Below are 16,121 nucleotides of genomic sequence, written 5' to 3'. Positions count from 1 at the left end.
GTGTTAACCCACTGTGTGACCGTGTCGCTGTGAGACAGCAGTGTTAACCCACTGTGTCACCGTGTCACTGTGAGGCAGCAGTGTTAACCCACTGTGTCACCGTGTCGCTGTGAGGCAGCAGTGTTAACCCACTGCGTCACCGTGTCACTGTAAGGCAGCAGTTTTAACCCACTGTGTCACCGTGTCACTGAGAGGCAGCAGTGTTAACCCACTGTGCCACCGTGTCACTGTGAGGCAGCAGTGTTAACCCACTGTGTCACCGTGTCACTGTGAGGCAGCAGTGTTAACCCACTGTGTCACCGTGTCACTGTGAGACAGCAGTGTTAACCCACTGTGTCACCGTGTCACTGTGAGGCAGCAGTGTTAACCCACTGTGTCACCGTGTCACTGTGAGGCAGCAGAGTTAACCCACTGTGTCACCGTGTCGCTGAGAGGCAGCAGTGTTAACCCACTGTGTCACTGTGTCAACCCACTGTGTCACCGTGTCACTGTGAGACAGCAGTGTTAACCCACTGTGTCACCGTGTCACTGTGAGGCAGCAGTGTTAACCCACTGTGTCACCGTGTCGCTGTGAGACAGCAGTGTTAACCCACTGTATCACCGTGTCACTGTGAGGCAGCAGTGTTAACCCACTGTGTCACCGTGTCACTGTGAGACAGCAGTGTTAACCCACTGTGTCACCGTGTCACTGAGAGGCAGCAGTGTTAACCCACTGTGTCACCGTGTCACTGTGAGGCAGCAGTGTTAACCCACTGTGTCACCGTGTCACTGAGAGGCAGCAGTGTTAACCCACTGTATCACCGTGTCACTGTGAGGCAGCAGTGTTAACCCACTGTGTCACTGTGAGGCAGCAGTGTTAACCCACTGTGTCACTGTGAGACAGCAGTGTTAACCCACTGTGTCACCGTGTCGCTGTGAGGCAGCAGTGTTAACCCACTGTGTCACCGTGTCACTGTGAGGCAGCAGTGTTAACCCACTGTGTCACTGTGAGACAGCAGTGTTAACCCACTGTGTCACCGTGTCGCTGTGAGGCAGCAGTGTTAACCCACTGTGTCACCGTGTCACTGTGAGGCAGCAGTGTTAACCCACTGTGTCACTGTGAGACAGCAGTGTTAACCCACTGTGTCACCGTGTCGCTGTGAGGCAGCAGTGTTAACCCACTGTGTCACCGTGTCACTGTGAGGCAGCAGTGTTAACCCACTGTGTCACTGTGAGACAGCAGTGTTAACCCACTGTGTCACCGTGTCGCTGTGAGGCAGCAGTGTTAACCCACTGTGTCACCGTGTCACTGTGAGGCAGCAGTGTTAACCCACTGTGTCGCTGTGAGGCAGCAGTGTTAACCCACTGTGTCACCGTGTCACTGTGAGGCAGCAGTGTTAACCCACTGTGTCACCGTGTCACTGTGAGACAGCAGTGTTAACCCACTGTGTCACCGTGTCACTGTGAGGGTGCAGTGTTAACCCACTGTGTCACCGTGTCACTGTGAGACAGCAGTGTTAACCCACTGTGTCACCGTGTCACTGTGAGACAGCAGTGTTAACCCACTGTGTCACCGTGTCGCTGTGAGACAGCAGTGTTAATCCACTATGTCACTGTGAGGCAGCAGTGTTAACCCACTGTGTCACCGTGTCACTGTGAGGCAGCAGTGTTAACCCACTGTGTCACCGTGTCGCTGTGAGGCAGCAGTGTTAACCCACTGTGTCACCGTGTCACTGTGAGGCAGCAGAGTTAACCCACTGTGTCACTGTGAGGCAGCAGTGTTAACCCACTGTGTCACCGTGTCACTGTGAGGCAGCAGTGTTAACCCACTGTGTCACCGTGTCACTGTGAGGCAGCAGTGTTAACCCACTGTGTCACCGTGTCGCTGTGAGACAGCAGTGTTAACCCACTGTGTGACCGTGTCGCTGTGAGACAGCAGTGTTAACCCACTGTGTCACCGTGAGGCAGCAGTGTTAACCCACTGTGTCACTGTGTCACTGTGAGGCAGCAGTGTTAACCCACTGTGTCACCGTGTCACTGTGAGGCAGCAGTGTTAACCCACTGTGTCACCGTGTCACTGTGAGGCAGCAGTGTTAACCCACTGTGTCACCGTGTCACTGTGAGGCAGCAGTGTTAACCCACTGTGTCACCGTGTCACTGTGAGGCAGCAGTGTTAACCCACTGTGTTACCGTGTCACTGTGAGGCAGCAGAGTTAACCCACTGTGTCACCGTGTCGCTGTGAGGCAGCAGTGTTAACCCACTGTGTCACTGTGTCAACCCACTGTGTCACCGTGTCACTGTGAGACAGCAGTGTTAACCCACTGTGTCACCGTGTCACTGTGAGACAGCAGTGTTAACCCACTGTGCCACCGTGTCACTGTGAGACAGCAGTGTTAACCACTGTGTCACCGTGTCACTGTGAGACAGCAGTGTTAACCCACTGTGTCACCGTGTCACTGTGAGGCAGCAGTGTTAACCCACTGTGTCACCGTGTCACTGTGAGGCAGCAGTGTTAACCACTGTGTCACCGTGTCACTGTGAGACAGCAGTGTTAACCCACTGTGCCACCGTGTCACTGTGAGGCAGCAGTGTTAACCCACTGTGCCACCGTGTCACTGTGAGACAGCAGTGTTAACCCACTGTGCCACCGTGTCACTGTGAGGCAGCAGTGTTAACCCACTGTGTCACCGTGTCACTGTGAGGCAGCAGTGTTAACCCACTGTGTCACCGTGTCACTGAGAGGCAGCAGTGTTAACCCACTGTGTCACCGTGTCACTGTGAGGCGGCAGTGTTAACCCACTGTGTCACCGTGTCACTGTGAGACAGCAGTGTTAACCCACTGTGTCACCGTGTCACTGTGAGGGAGCAGTGTTAACCCACTGTGTCACCGTGTCACTGTGAGGCAGCAGTGTTAACCACTGTGTCACCGTGTCGCTGTGAGGCAGCAGTGTTAACCCACTGTGTCACCGTGTCACTGTGAGACAGCAGTGTTAACCCACTGTGTCACCGTGTCACTGTGAGACAGCAGTGTTAACCCACTGTGTCACCGTGTCACTGTGAGGCAGCAGTGTTAACCCACTGTGTCACCGTGTCACTGTGAGACAGCAGTGTTAACCCACTGTCTCACCGTGTCACTGTGAGGCAGCAGTGTTAACCCACTGTGTCACTGTGAGACAGCAGTGTTAACCCACTGTGTCACCGTGTCACTGTGAGGCAGCAGTGATAAACCACTGTGTCACCGTGTCACTGTGAGGCAGCAGTGTTAACCCACTGTCACCGTGTCACTGTGAGACAGCAGTGTTAACCCACTGTGTCACCGTGTCACTGTGAGGCAGCAGTGTTAACCCACTGTGTCACCGTGTCGCTGTGAGACAGCAGTGTTAACCCACTGTGTCACTGTGTCACTGTCAGACAGCAGTGTTAACCACTGTGTCACCGTGTCACTGTGAGGCAGCAGTGTTAACCCACTGTGTCACCGTGTCACTGTGAGGCAGCAGTGTTAACCCACTGTGTCACCGTGTCACTGTGAGGCAGCAGTGTTAACCCACTGTGTCACCGTGTCACTGTGAGACAGCAGTGTTAATCCACTGTGTCACCGTGAGGCAGCAGTGTTAACCCACTGTGTCACTGTGAGGCAGCAGTGTTAACCCACTGTGTCACCGTGTCACTGTGAGACAGCAGTGCTAACCCACTGTGTCACCGTGTCACTGTGAGGCAGCAGTGTAAACCCACTGTGTCACCGTGTCACTGTGAGGCAGCAGTGTTAACCCACTGTGTCACCGTGTCGCTGTGAGACAGCAGTGTGAACCCACTGTGTCACCGTGTCACTGTGAGGCAGCAGTGTTAACCCACTGTGTCACCGTGTCACTGTGAGGCAGCAGTTTTAACACACTGTGTCACCGTGTCACTGTGAGGCAGCAGTGTTAACCCACTGTGTCACCGTGTCACGGTGAGGGAGCAGTGTTAACCCACTGTGTCACCGTGTCACTCTGAGGCAGCAGTGTTAACCCACTGTGTCACCGTGTCACTGTGAGGCAGCAGTGTTAACCCACTGTGCCAATGTGAGACAGCAGTGTTAACCCACTGTGTCACCGTGTCACTGTGAGGCAGCAGTGTTAACCCACTGTGTCACCGTGTCACTGTGAGGCAGCAGTGTTAACCCACTGTGCCAATGTGAGACAGCAGTGTTAACCCACTGTGTCACCGTGTCACTGTGAGGCAGCAGTGTTAACCCACTGTGTCACCGTGTCACTGTGAGGCAGCAGTGTTAACCCACTGTGTCACCGTGTCACTGTGAGGCAGCAGTGTTAACCCACTGTGCCAATGTGAGACAGCAGTGTTAACCCACTGTGTCACCGTGTCACTGTGAGACAGCAGTGTTAACCCACTGTGTCACCGTGTCACTGTGAGACAGCAGTGTTAACCCACTGTGTCACCGTGTCACTGTGAGACAGCAGTGTTAACCCACTGTGTCACCGTGTCACTGTGAGGCAGCAGTGTTAACCCACTGTGTCACCGTGTCACTGTGAGGCAGCAGTGTTAACCCACTGTGTCACCGTGTCACTGTGAGACAGCAGTGTTAACCCACTGTGTCACCGTGTCACTGTGAGACAGCAGTGTTAACCCACTGTGTCACCGTGTCACTGTGAGGCAGCAGTGTTAACCCACTGTGTCACCGTGTCACTGTGAGGCAGCAGTGTTAACCCACTGTGTCACCGTGTCACTGTGAGGCAGCAGTGTTAACCCACTGTGTCACCGTGTCACTGTGAGACAGCAGTGTTAACCCACTGTGTCACCGTGTCACTGTGAGGCAGCAGTGTTAACCCACTGTGTCACCGTGTCGCTGTGAGGCAGCAGTGTTAACCCACTGTGTCACCGTGTCACTGTGAGGCAGCAGTGTTAACCCACTGTGTCACCGTGAGGGAGCAGTGTTAACCCACTGTGTCACCGTGTCACTGTGAGACAGCAGTGTTAACCCACTGTGTCACCGTGTCACCGTGAGGGAGCAGTGTTAACCCACTGTGTCACCGTGTCGCTGTGAGGCAGCAGTGTTAACCCACTGTGTCACCGTGTCACTGTGAGGCAGCAGTGTTAACCCACTGTGTCACCGTGTCACTGTGAGACAGCAGTGTTAACCCACTGTGTCACCGTGTCACTGTGAGACAGCAGTGTTAACCCACTGTGTCACCGCGTCACTGTGAGGCAGCAGTGTTAACCCACTGTGTCACCGTGTCACTGTGAGACAGCAGTGTTAACCCACTGTGTCACCGTGTCACTGTGAGACAGCAGTGTTAACCCACTGTGTCACCGTGTCACTGTGAGGCAGCAGTGTTAACCCACTGTGTCACCGTGTCACTGTGAGACAGCAGTGTTAACCCACTGTGTCACCGTGTCACTGTGAGGCAGCAGTGTTAACCCACTGTGTCACCGTGTCACTGTGAGACAGCAGTGTTAACCCACTGTGTCACCGTGTCACTGTGAGGCAGCTGTGTTAACCACTGTGTCACCGTGTCACTGTGAGGCAGCAGTGTTAACCCACTGTGTCACCGTGTCACTGTGAGACAGCAGTGTTAACCCACTGTGTCACCGTGTCACTGTGAGACAGCAGTGTTAACCCACTGTGTCACCGTGTCACTGTGAGACAGCAGTGTTAACCCACTGTGTCACCGTGTCACTGTGAGGCAGCAGTGTTAACCCACTGTGTCACCGTGTCACTGTGAGGCAGCAGTGTTAACCCACTGTGTCACCGTGTCACTGTGAGGCAGCAGTGTTAACCCACTGTGTCACCGTGTCACTGTGAGACAGCAGTGTTAACCCACTGTGTCACAGTGTCGCTGTGAGACAGCAGTGTTAACCACTGTGTCACCGTGTCACTGTGAGACAGCAGTGTTAACCCACTGTGTCACCGTGAGACAGCAGTGTTAACCCACTGTGTCACAGTGTCGCTGTGAGACAGCAGTGTTAACCCACTGTGTCACAGTGTCACTGTGAGGCAGCAGTGTTAACCCACTGTGTCACCGTGTCACTGTGAGGCAGCAGTGTTAACCCACTGTGCCACCGTGTCACTGTGAGACAGCAGTGTTAACCACTGTGTCACCGTGTCACTGTGAGGCAGCAGTGTTAACCCACTGTGTCACCGTGTCACTGTGAGGCAGCAGTGTTAACCCACTGTGTCACCGTGTCACTGTGAGACAGCAGTGTTAACCCACTGTCACCGTGTCACTGTGAGACAGCAGTGTTAACCCACTGTGCCACCGTGTCACTGTGAGACAGCAGTGTTAACCACTGTGTCACCGTGTCACTGTGAGACAGCAGTGTTAACCCACTGTGTCACCGTGTCACTGTGAGGCAGCAGTGTTAACCCACTGTGTCACCGTGTCACTGTGAGGCAGCAGTGTTAACCACTGTGTCACCGTGTCACTGTGAGACAGCAGTGTTAACCCACTGTGTCACCGTATCACTGTGAGACAGCAGTGTTAACCCACTGTGTCACCGTGTCGCTGTGAGGCAGCAGTGTTAACCCACTGTGTCACCGTGTCACTGTGAGGCAGCAGTGTTAACCCACTGTGTCACCGTGTCACTGTGAGACAGCAGTGTTAACCCACTGTGTCACCGTGTCACTGTGAGGGAGCAGTGTTAACCCACTGTGTCACCGTGTCACTGTGAGGCAGCAGTGTTAACCACTGTGTCACCGTGTCGCTGTGAGGCAGCAGTGTTAACCCACTGTGTCACCGTGTCACTGTGAGACAGCAGTGTTAACCCACTGTGTCACCGTGTCACTGTGAGGCAGCAGTGTTAACCCACTGTGTCACCGTGTCACTGTGAGGCAGCAGTGTTAACCCACTGTGTCACCGTGTCACTGTGAGACAGCAGTGTTAACCCACTGTCTCACCGTGTCACTGTGAGGCAGCAGTGTTAACCCACTGTGTCACTGTGAGACAGCAGTGTTAACCCACTGTGTCACCGTGTCACTGTGAGGCAGCAGTGTTAACCCACTGTGTCACCGTGTCACTGTGAGGCAGCAGTGTTAACCCACTGTCACCGTGTCACTGTGAGACAGCAGTGTTAACCCACTGTGTCACCGTGTCACTGTGAGGCAGCAGTGTTAACCCACTGTGTCACCGTGCCGCTGTGAGACAGCAGTGTTAACCCACTGTGTCACTGTGTCACTGTCAGACAGCAGTGTTAACCACTGTGTCACCGTGTCACTGTGAGGCAGCAGTGTTAACCCACTGTGTCACCGTGTCACTGTGAGGCAGCAGTGTTAACCCACTGTGTCACCGTGTCACTGTGAGGCAGCAGTGTTAACCCACTGTGTCACCGTGTCACTGTGAGACAGCAGTGTTAATCCACTGTGTCACCGTGAGGCAGCAGTGTTAACCCACTGTGTCACTGTGAGGCAGCAGTGTTAACCCACTGTGTCACCGTGTCACTGTGAGACAGCAGTGTTAACCCACTGTGTCACCGTGTCACTGTGAGGCAGCAGTGTAAACCCACTGTGTCACCGTGTCACTGTGAGGCAGCAGTGTTAACCCACTGTGTCACCGTGTCGCTGTGAGACAGCAGTGTGAACCCACTGTGTCACCGTGTCACTGTGAGGCAGCAGTGTTAACCCACTGTGTCACCGTGTCACTGTGAGGCAGCAGTTTTAACACACTGTGTCACCGTGTCACTGTGAGGCAGCAGTGTTAACCCACTGTGTCACCGTGTCACTGTGAGGGAGCAGTGTTAACCCACTGTGTCACCGTGTCACTGTGAGGCAGCAGTGTTAACCCACTGTGTCACCGTGTCACTGTGAGGCAGCAGTGTTAACCCACTGTGCCAATGTGAGACAGCAGTGTTAACCCACTGTGTCACCGTGTCACTGTGAGGCAGCAGTGTTAACCCACTGTGTCACCGTGTCACTGTGAGGCAGCAGTGTTAACCCACTGTGCCAATGTGAGACAGCAGTGTTAACCCACTGTGTCACCGTGTCACTGTGAGGCAGCAGTGTTAACCCACTGTGTCACCGTGTCACTGTGAGGCAGCAGTGTTAACCCACTGTGTCACCGTGTCACTGTGAGACAGCAGTGTTAACCCACTGTGTCACCGTGTCACTGTGAGGCAGCAGTGTTAACCCACTGTGTCACCGTGTCACTGTGAGGCAGCAGTGTTAACCCACTGTGTCACCGTGTCACTGTGAGACAGCAGTGTTAACCCACTGTGTCACCGTGTCACTGTGAGACAGCAGTGTTAACCCACTGTGTCACCGTGTCACTGTGAGGCAGCAGTGTTAACCCACTGTGTCACCGTGTCACTGTGAGACAGCAGTGTTAACCCACTGTGTCACCGTGTCACTGTGAGACAGCAGTGTTAACCCACTGTGTCACCGTGTCACTGTGAGGCAGCAGTGTTAACCCACTGTGTCACCGTGTCACTGTGAGGCAGCAGTGTTAACCCACTGTGTCACCGTGTCACTGTGAGGCAGCAGTGTTAACCCACTGTGTCACCGTGTCACTGTGAGGCAGCAGTGTTAACCCACTGTGTCACCGTGTCACTGTGAGACAGCAGTGTTAACCCACTGTGTCACCGTGTCACTGTGAGACAGCAGTGTTAACCCACTGTGTCCCCATGTCACTGTGAGGCAGCAGTGTTAACCCACTGTGTCACTGTGTCACTGGGAGGCAGCAGTGTTAACCCACTGTGTCACCGTGTCGCTGTGAGACAGCAGTGTTAACCCACTGTGTCAACGTGTCACTGTGAGACAGCAGTGTTAACCCACTGTGTCACCGTGTCGCTGTGAGACAGCAGTGTTAACCCACTGTGTCACCGTGTCACTGTGAGGCAGCTGTGTTAACCACTGTGTCACCGTGTCACTGTGAGGCAGCAGTGTTAACCCACTGTGCCACCGTGTCACTGTGAGGCAGCAGTGTTAACCCACTGTGTCACCGTGTCACTGTGAGGCAGCAGTGTTAACCCACTGTGCCACCGTGTCACTGTGAGACAGCAGTGTTAACCCACTGTGTCACCGTGTCACTGTGAGGCAGCTCTGTTAACCACTGTGTCACCGTGTCACTGGGAGGCAGCAGGGTTAACCCACTGTGTCACCGTGTCACTGTGAGGCAGCAGTGTTAACCCACTGTGTCACCGTGTCACTGTGAGGCAGCAGTGTTAACCCACTGTGTCACCGTGTCGCTGTGAGACAGCAGTGTTAACCCACTGTGTCACCGTGTCACTGTGAGGCAGCAGTGTTAACCCACTGTGTCACCGTGTCGCTGTGAGGCAGCAGTGTTAACCCACTGTGTCACCGTGTCACTGTGAGGCAGCAGTGTTAACCCACTGTGTCACCGTGTCACTGTGAGACAGCAGTGTTAACCCACTGTGTCACCGTGTCACTGTGAGACAGCAGTGTTAACCCACTGTGTCACCGTGTCACTGTGAGACAGCAGTGTTAACCCACTGTGTCACCGTGTCACTGTGAGGCAGCAGTGTTAACCCACTGTGTCACCGTGTCACTGTGAGACAGCAGTGGTAACCCACTGTGTCACCGTGTCACTGTGAGACAGCAGTGTTAACCCACTGTGTCACCGTGTCACTGTGAGGCAGCAGTGTTAACCCACTGTGTCACCGTGTCGCTGTGAGGCAGCAGTGTTAACCCACTGTGTCACCGTGTCACTGTGAGGCAGCAGTGTTAACCCACTGTGTCACCGTGTCGCTGTGAGACAGCAGTGTTAACCCACTGTTTCACCGTGTCACTGTGAGACAGCAGTGTTAACCCACTGTGTCACCGTGTCGCTGTGAGACAGCAGTGTTAACCCACTGTGTCACCGTGTCGCTGTGAGGCAGCAGTGTTAACCCACTGTGTCACCGTGTCACTGTGAGGCAGCAGTGTTAACCCACTGTGTCACCGTGTCACTGTGAGGCAGCAGTGTTAACCCACTGTGTCACCGTGTCACTGTGAGGCAGCAGTGTTAACCCACTGTGTCACTATGTCACTGTGAGGCAGCAGTGTTAACCCACTGTGTCACCGTGTCACTGTGAGGCAGCAGTGTTAACCCACTGTGTCACCGTGTCACTGTGAGACAGCAGTGTTAACCCACTGTGTGACCGTGTCGCTGTGAGACAGCAGTGTTAACCCACTGTGTCACCGTGTCACTGTGAGGCAGCAGTGTTAACCCACTGTGTCACCGTGTCGCTGTGAGGCAGCAGTGTTAACCCACTGCGTCACCGTGTCACTGTAAGGCAGCAGTTTTAACCCACTGTGTCACCGTGTCACTGAGAGGCAGCAGTGTTAACCCACTGTGCCACCGTGTCACTGTGAGGCAGCAGTGTTAACCCACTGTGTCACCGTGTCACTGTGAGGCAGCAGTGTTAACCCACTGTGTCACCGTGTCACTGTGAGACAGCAGTGTTAACCCACTGTGTCACCGTGTCACTGTGAGGCAGCAGTGTTAACCCACTGTGTCACCGTGTCACTGTGAGGGAGCAGTGTTAACCCACTGTGTCACCGTGTCACTGTGAGACAGCAGTGTTAACCCACTGTGTCACCGTGTCACTGTGAGGCAGCAGTGTTAACCCACTGTGTCACCGTGTCACTGTGAGGCAGCAGAGTTAACCCACTGTGTCACCGTGTCGCTGAGAGGCAGCAGTGTTAACCCACTGTGTCACTGTGTCAACCCACTGTGTCACCGTGTCACTGTGAGACAGCAGTGTTAACCCACTGTGTCACCGTGTCACTGTGAGGCAGCAGTGTTAACCCACTGTGTCACCGTGTCGCTGTGAGACAGCAGTGTTAACCCACTGTAACACCGTGTCACTGTGTGGCAGCAGTGTTAACCCACTGTGTCACCGTGTCACTGTGAGACAGCAGTGTTAACCCACTGTGTCACCGTGTCACTGAGAGGCAGCAGTGTTAACCCACTGTGTCACCGTGTCACTGTGAGGCAGCAGTGTTAACCCACTGTGTCACCGTGTCACTGAGAGGCAGCAGTGTTAACCCACTGTGTCACCGTGTCACTGTGAGGCAGCAGTGTTAACCCACTGTGTCACTGTGAGGCAGCAGTGTTAACCCACTGTGTCACTGTGAGGCAGCAGTGTTAACCCACTGTGTCACTGTGAGACAGCAGTGTTAACCCACTGTGTCACCGTGACGCTGTGAGGCAGCAGTGTTAACCCACTGTGTCACCGTGTCACTGTGAGGCAGCAGTGTTAACCCACTGTGTCACTGTGAGACAGCAGTGTTAACCCACTGTGTCACCGTGTCGCTGTGAGGCAGCAGTGTTAACCCACTGTCTCACCGTGTCACTGTGAGGCAGCAGTGTTAACCCACTGTGTCACTGTGAGACAGCAGTGTTAACCCACTGTGTCACCGTGTCGCTGTGAGGCAGCAGTGTTAACCCACTGTGTCACCGTGTCACTGTGAGGCAGCAGTGTTAACCCACTGTGTCACTGTGAGACAGCAGTGTTAACCCACTGTGTCACCGTGTCGCTGTGAGGCAGCAGTGTTAACCCACTGTGTCACCGTGTCACTGTGAGGCAGCAGTGTTAACCCACTGTGTCGCTGTGAGGCAGCAGTGTTAACCCACTGTGTCACCGTGTCACTGTGAGGCAGCAGTGTTAACCCACTGTGTCACCGTGTCACTGTGAGACAGCAGTGTTAACCCACTGTGTCACCGTGTCACTGTGAGGGTGCAGTGTTAACCCACTGTGTCACCGTGTCACTGTGAGACAGCAGTGTTAACCCACTGTGTCACCGTGTCACTGTGAGACAGCAGTGTTAACCCACTGTGTCACCGTGTCGCTGTGAGACAGCAGTGTTAATCCACTATGTCACTGTGAGGCAGCAGTGTTAACCCACTGTGTCACCGTGTCACTGTGAGGCAGCAGTGTTAACCCACTGTGTCACCGTGTCGCTGTGAGGCAGCAGTGTTAACCCACTGTGTCACCGTGTCACTGTGAGGCAGCAGAGTTAACCCACTGTGTCACTGTGAGGCAGCAGTGTTAACCCACTGTGTCACCGTGTCACTGTGAGGCAGCAGTGTTAACCCACTGTGTCACCGTGTCACTGTGAGGCAGCAGTGTTAACCCACTGTGTCACCGTGTCGCTGTGAGACAGCAGTGTTAACCCACTGTGTGACCGTGTCGCTGTGAGACAGCAGTGTTAACCCACTGTGTCACCGTGAGGCAGCAGTGTTAACCCACTGTGTCACTGTGTCACTGTGAGGCAGCAGTGTTAACCCACTGTGTCACCGTGTCACTGTGAGGCAGCAGTGTTAACCCACTGTGTCACCGTGTCACTGTGAGGCAGCAGTGTTAACCCACTGTGTCACCGTGTCACTGTGAGGCAGCAGTGTTAACCCACTGTGTCACCGTGTCACTGTGAGGCAGCAGAGTTAACCCACTGTGTCACCGTGTCGCTGTGAGGCAGCAGTGTTAACCCACTGTGTCACTGTGTCAACCCACTGTGTCACCGTGTCACTGTGAGACAGCAGTGTTAACCCACTGTGTCACCGTGTCACTGTGAGGCAGCAGTGTTAACCCACTGTGTCACCGTGTCGCTGTGAGACAGCAGTGTTAACCCACTGTGTCACCGTGTCACTGTGAGGCAACAGTGTTAACCCACTGTGTCACCGTGTCACTGAGAGGCAGCAGTGTTAACCCACTGTGTCACCGTGTCACTGTGAGGCAGCAGTGTTAACCCACTGTGTCACTGTGAGGCAGCAGTGTTAACCCACTGTGTCACTGTGAGACAGCAGTGTTAACCCACTGTGTCACCGTGTCGCTGTGAGGCAGCAGTGTTAACCCACTGTGTCACCGTGTCACTGTGAGGCAGCAGTGTTAACCCACTGTGTCGCTGTGAGACAGCAGTGTTAACCCACTGTGCCACCGTGTCACTGTGAGGCAGCAGTGTTAACCCACTGTGTCACCGTGTCACTGTGAGGCAGCAGTGTTAACCCACTGTGTCACCGTGTCACTGTGAGGCAGCAGTGTTAACCCACTGTGTCACCGTGTCACTGTGAGACAGCAGTGTTAACCCACTGTGTCACCGTGTCACTGTGAGGCAGCAGTGTTAACCCACTGTGTCACCGTGTCACTGTGAGACAGCAGTGTTAACCCACTGTGTCACCGTGTCACTGTGAGACAGCAGTGTTAACCCACTGTGTCACCGTGTCACTGAGAGGCAGCAGTGTTAACCCACTGTGTCACCGTGTCACTGTGAGACAGCAGTGTTAACCCACTGTGTCACCGTGTCACTGTGAGGCAGCAGTGTTAACCCACTGTGTCACCGTGTCACTGTGAGGCAGCAGTGTTAACCCACTGTGTCACCGTGTCACTGTGAGACAGCAGTGTTAACCCACTGTGTCACCGTGTCACTGTGAGGCAGCAGTGTTAACCCACTGTGTCACCGTGTCACAGTGAGACAGCAGTGTTAACCCACTGTGTCACCGTGTCACTGTGAGACAGCAGTGTTAACCCACTGTGCCACCGTGTCACTGTGAGGCAGCAGTGTTAACCCACTGTGTCACCGTGTCACTGTGAGACAGCAGTGTTAACCCACTGTGTCACCGTGTCACTGTGAGGCAGCAGTGTTAACCCACTGTGCCACCGTGAGGCAGCAGTGTTAACCCACTGTGTCACCATGCCACTGTGAGGCAGCAGAGTTAACCCACTGTGCCCTTGAACAAAATGGCTTGCTATGCAATTTGGGAGGACAGTTAAGAGTCAGACATGTTGCTGTGGCTCTGGAATGGCATGTAGACCAGACCAGGTAAGGACGGCAGATTTCCGTCTCTGAAGGGCATGAGTGAAGCAGGGGGAGGATGAAGGTGTGGAGAGAGAAATTGAGAGTGCGTGGGAGTGATAGTGAAGAGAGTGGTGGGGACAGGAAAGAGTGCGAGGGAACACAAGAAATTGATTGAAAGCAAAGCAAAGCAATGCAAGGGGGGGGGGGGTGCAGTGAAAAAAGACACAGAGTCTCCAGTGTGAGCTCAGTTCTCAGCTCCCACTCTTTGGAAAAAAGCCTCAGCCACAACCCACTGGGATTCCTGAATCATAGAAATAAACAAATGAATGGTGGGAGGCTGATTTCCAGACCAGACCACATCCTGGTAAATCTTTTCTATTCCCTCTCCAAAGCCTCCACACCCTTCTGGCAGTGTGGCGACCAGAATTGAACACTATATTCCAAGTGCGGTCGAACTAAGCTTCTATAAAGCTGCAACACGACTTGCCAATTTTTAAACTCAATGTCCCGGCCGATGAAGGCAAGCATGCCGTATGCCTTCTTGACTACCTTCTCCAGCTGCATTGCCACTTTCAGTGACCTGTGTACCTGTACACCCAGATCCCTCTCCCTATCAATACTCTGAAGGTTTCTGCCATTTACTGTAAGTTTCCTATCTGTGTTAGACCTTCCAAAATGCATTACTTCACATTTGTCCGGACGAAACTCCATCTGCCACCTCTCTGCCCAAGTCTTGGACTGATCGATATCCTGCTGTATCCTCTGATGGTCCTCATCGCTATCCACAAATCCACCAACCTTTGTGTCATCAGCAAACTTACCTTCCCCCACCACCCCTCATCCCTTGCCCCCCCGCAACCCCTCACCCCCTCCCCACAACCTCTCACACCCTTCAACCCCCCCCCCACAACCCCTCATCCCCTCCCCACAACCTCTCGCACCCTTCAACCCCTCCCCCTTGCCCCACTTCCCCCCACAACTCGCCCCCTCAATACCAATTGAGTCCAATCAATGTACTTGGACTATCAGCGACGATACCTTGTGTATTGATGTGTTTGTCCAGAAGCTTCTTCAATCAGAGAGTCCCTGCCTCCAGCAGCCACTCAGGCAGCGAGTTCCAGATTTGCAACACAGTCTGCTCAACAATCTGTCATGATGTGGAGATGCCGGCGTTGGACTGGGGAAAACACAGTAAGAAGTTTAACAACACCAGGTTAAAGTCCAACAGGTTTATTTGGTAGCAAAAGCCACACAAGCTTTCGGAGCTGCAAGCCCCTTCTTCAGCCCCCGTCAACATTGTCCCCACATCCCCTCTGAAACACTCTCACCTTTAACCTCTGCCCTTTGGTCAAACCCAGACCAAGATGGCACTGGGCATGCGCTCTCCTGACATTGCCCCTCACAAACATGGCACTGGGCATACGCTCACTTCACATTGCCCCTCACAAAGATGGCGGCAGCACAGGCGCACAGCCCCGCTGGAAACATGGCGGCGGTGAACTCAGGGCAGAAACGGGGAACAATCCTGGGCTCCCGCTGGGTCCAAACGGGGAACCGGCGATTTCATTCTCTGAGTTTCCGCTGTACACAAACCTGGTTATGAATCCTCTCCGCCCACCCGCCGGATCCATCGCTCCCCCCGAGCCGCCATTCCACTGACTGACTGCACATCAAATCACCCATCGCTATCCCGCACACTGCGCATGCTCCACTCCCAGCCCCGCCTCTCATTCACTCCGATTGGTTGGAGGACCAGCCCCTCCTGCTCGGTAATCCAGTCCCGCCCCCTTCTCCTCCTATTGGTCCGGAGCTGCCGTCAATCAGCCGGGCATTGTGACTGTGTGAGATGGTGGGCGGGGCCACAGCACCAGGTTAAAGGTCAACAGGTCTATTTGGCAGCACAAGACACGAGCTTTCGGAGCACTGCTCCTTGATCAGGGGAGTGGGAGATGTGTTCACAAACAGGGCCGACAGAGACACTAACTCAATTTACACAATAACGGTTGGAATGTGAGTCTTCGGGGAAGCGTTCTCCACGGCTGCCTTCACCACACACGACAGCGCAGAGTCACTGAGCAGAGACTGATAGTCAAGTTCCACACACATGAGGACGGCCCCAACCGCCATCTTGGGTTCATGTCACACTATCTGGATGACCTGGATGAGGAAGTGGAGGGATGGGTTGGTAAGTTTGCCGACGACACGAAGGTTGGTGGGGTTGTGGATAGTCTGGAGGGATGTCAGAAGTTACAGAGGGACATAGATAGGATGCAAGACTGGGCGGACAAGTGGCAGATGGACTTCAACCCAGATAAATGCGTCGTGGTCCATTTTAGCAGGTCGAATGGGATGAAGGAGTACAATATTAAGGGAAAGACTCTTAGTACTGTAGAGGATCAGAAGGACCTTGGGGTCCGG

General features: G+C 54.0%; 1 long non-coding RNA gene across 1 annotated transcript in view; it reads right to left on the bottom strand.

Moving 5' to 3' along the window:
- LOC144487758 (uncharacterized) overlaps positions 1-15,388 on the bottom strand; it is a 32,170-nt gene extending 16,782 nt beyond the window's left edge. Inside the window, exons 1-2 of the long non-coding RNA XR_013496458.1 lie at positions 15,297-15,388; positions 14,742-14,880 (exon numbers count right to left, since the gene is read on the bottom strand). This is a non-coding gene — a long non-coding RNA (uncharacterized LOC144487758). The remainder of the gene's footprint in view (positions 1-14,741; positions 14,881-15,296) is intronic.
- Between the last annotated feature and the right edge of the window lie 733 nt (positions 15,389-16,121).

The sequence above is a fragment of the Mustelus asterias genome, unplaced genomic scaffold, assembly GCF_964213995.1.
Source record: "Mustelus asterias unplaced genomic scaffold, sMusAst1.hap1.1 HAP1_SCAFFOLD_1023, whole genome shotgun sequence".
NCBI classification, from domain to species: Eukaryota; Metazoa; Chordata; class Chondrichthyes; order Carcharhiniformes; family Triakidae; genus Mustelus; species Mustelus asterias.
This window is presented reverse-complemented; position numbering and strand designations above follow the sequence as displayed.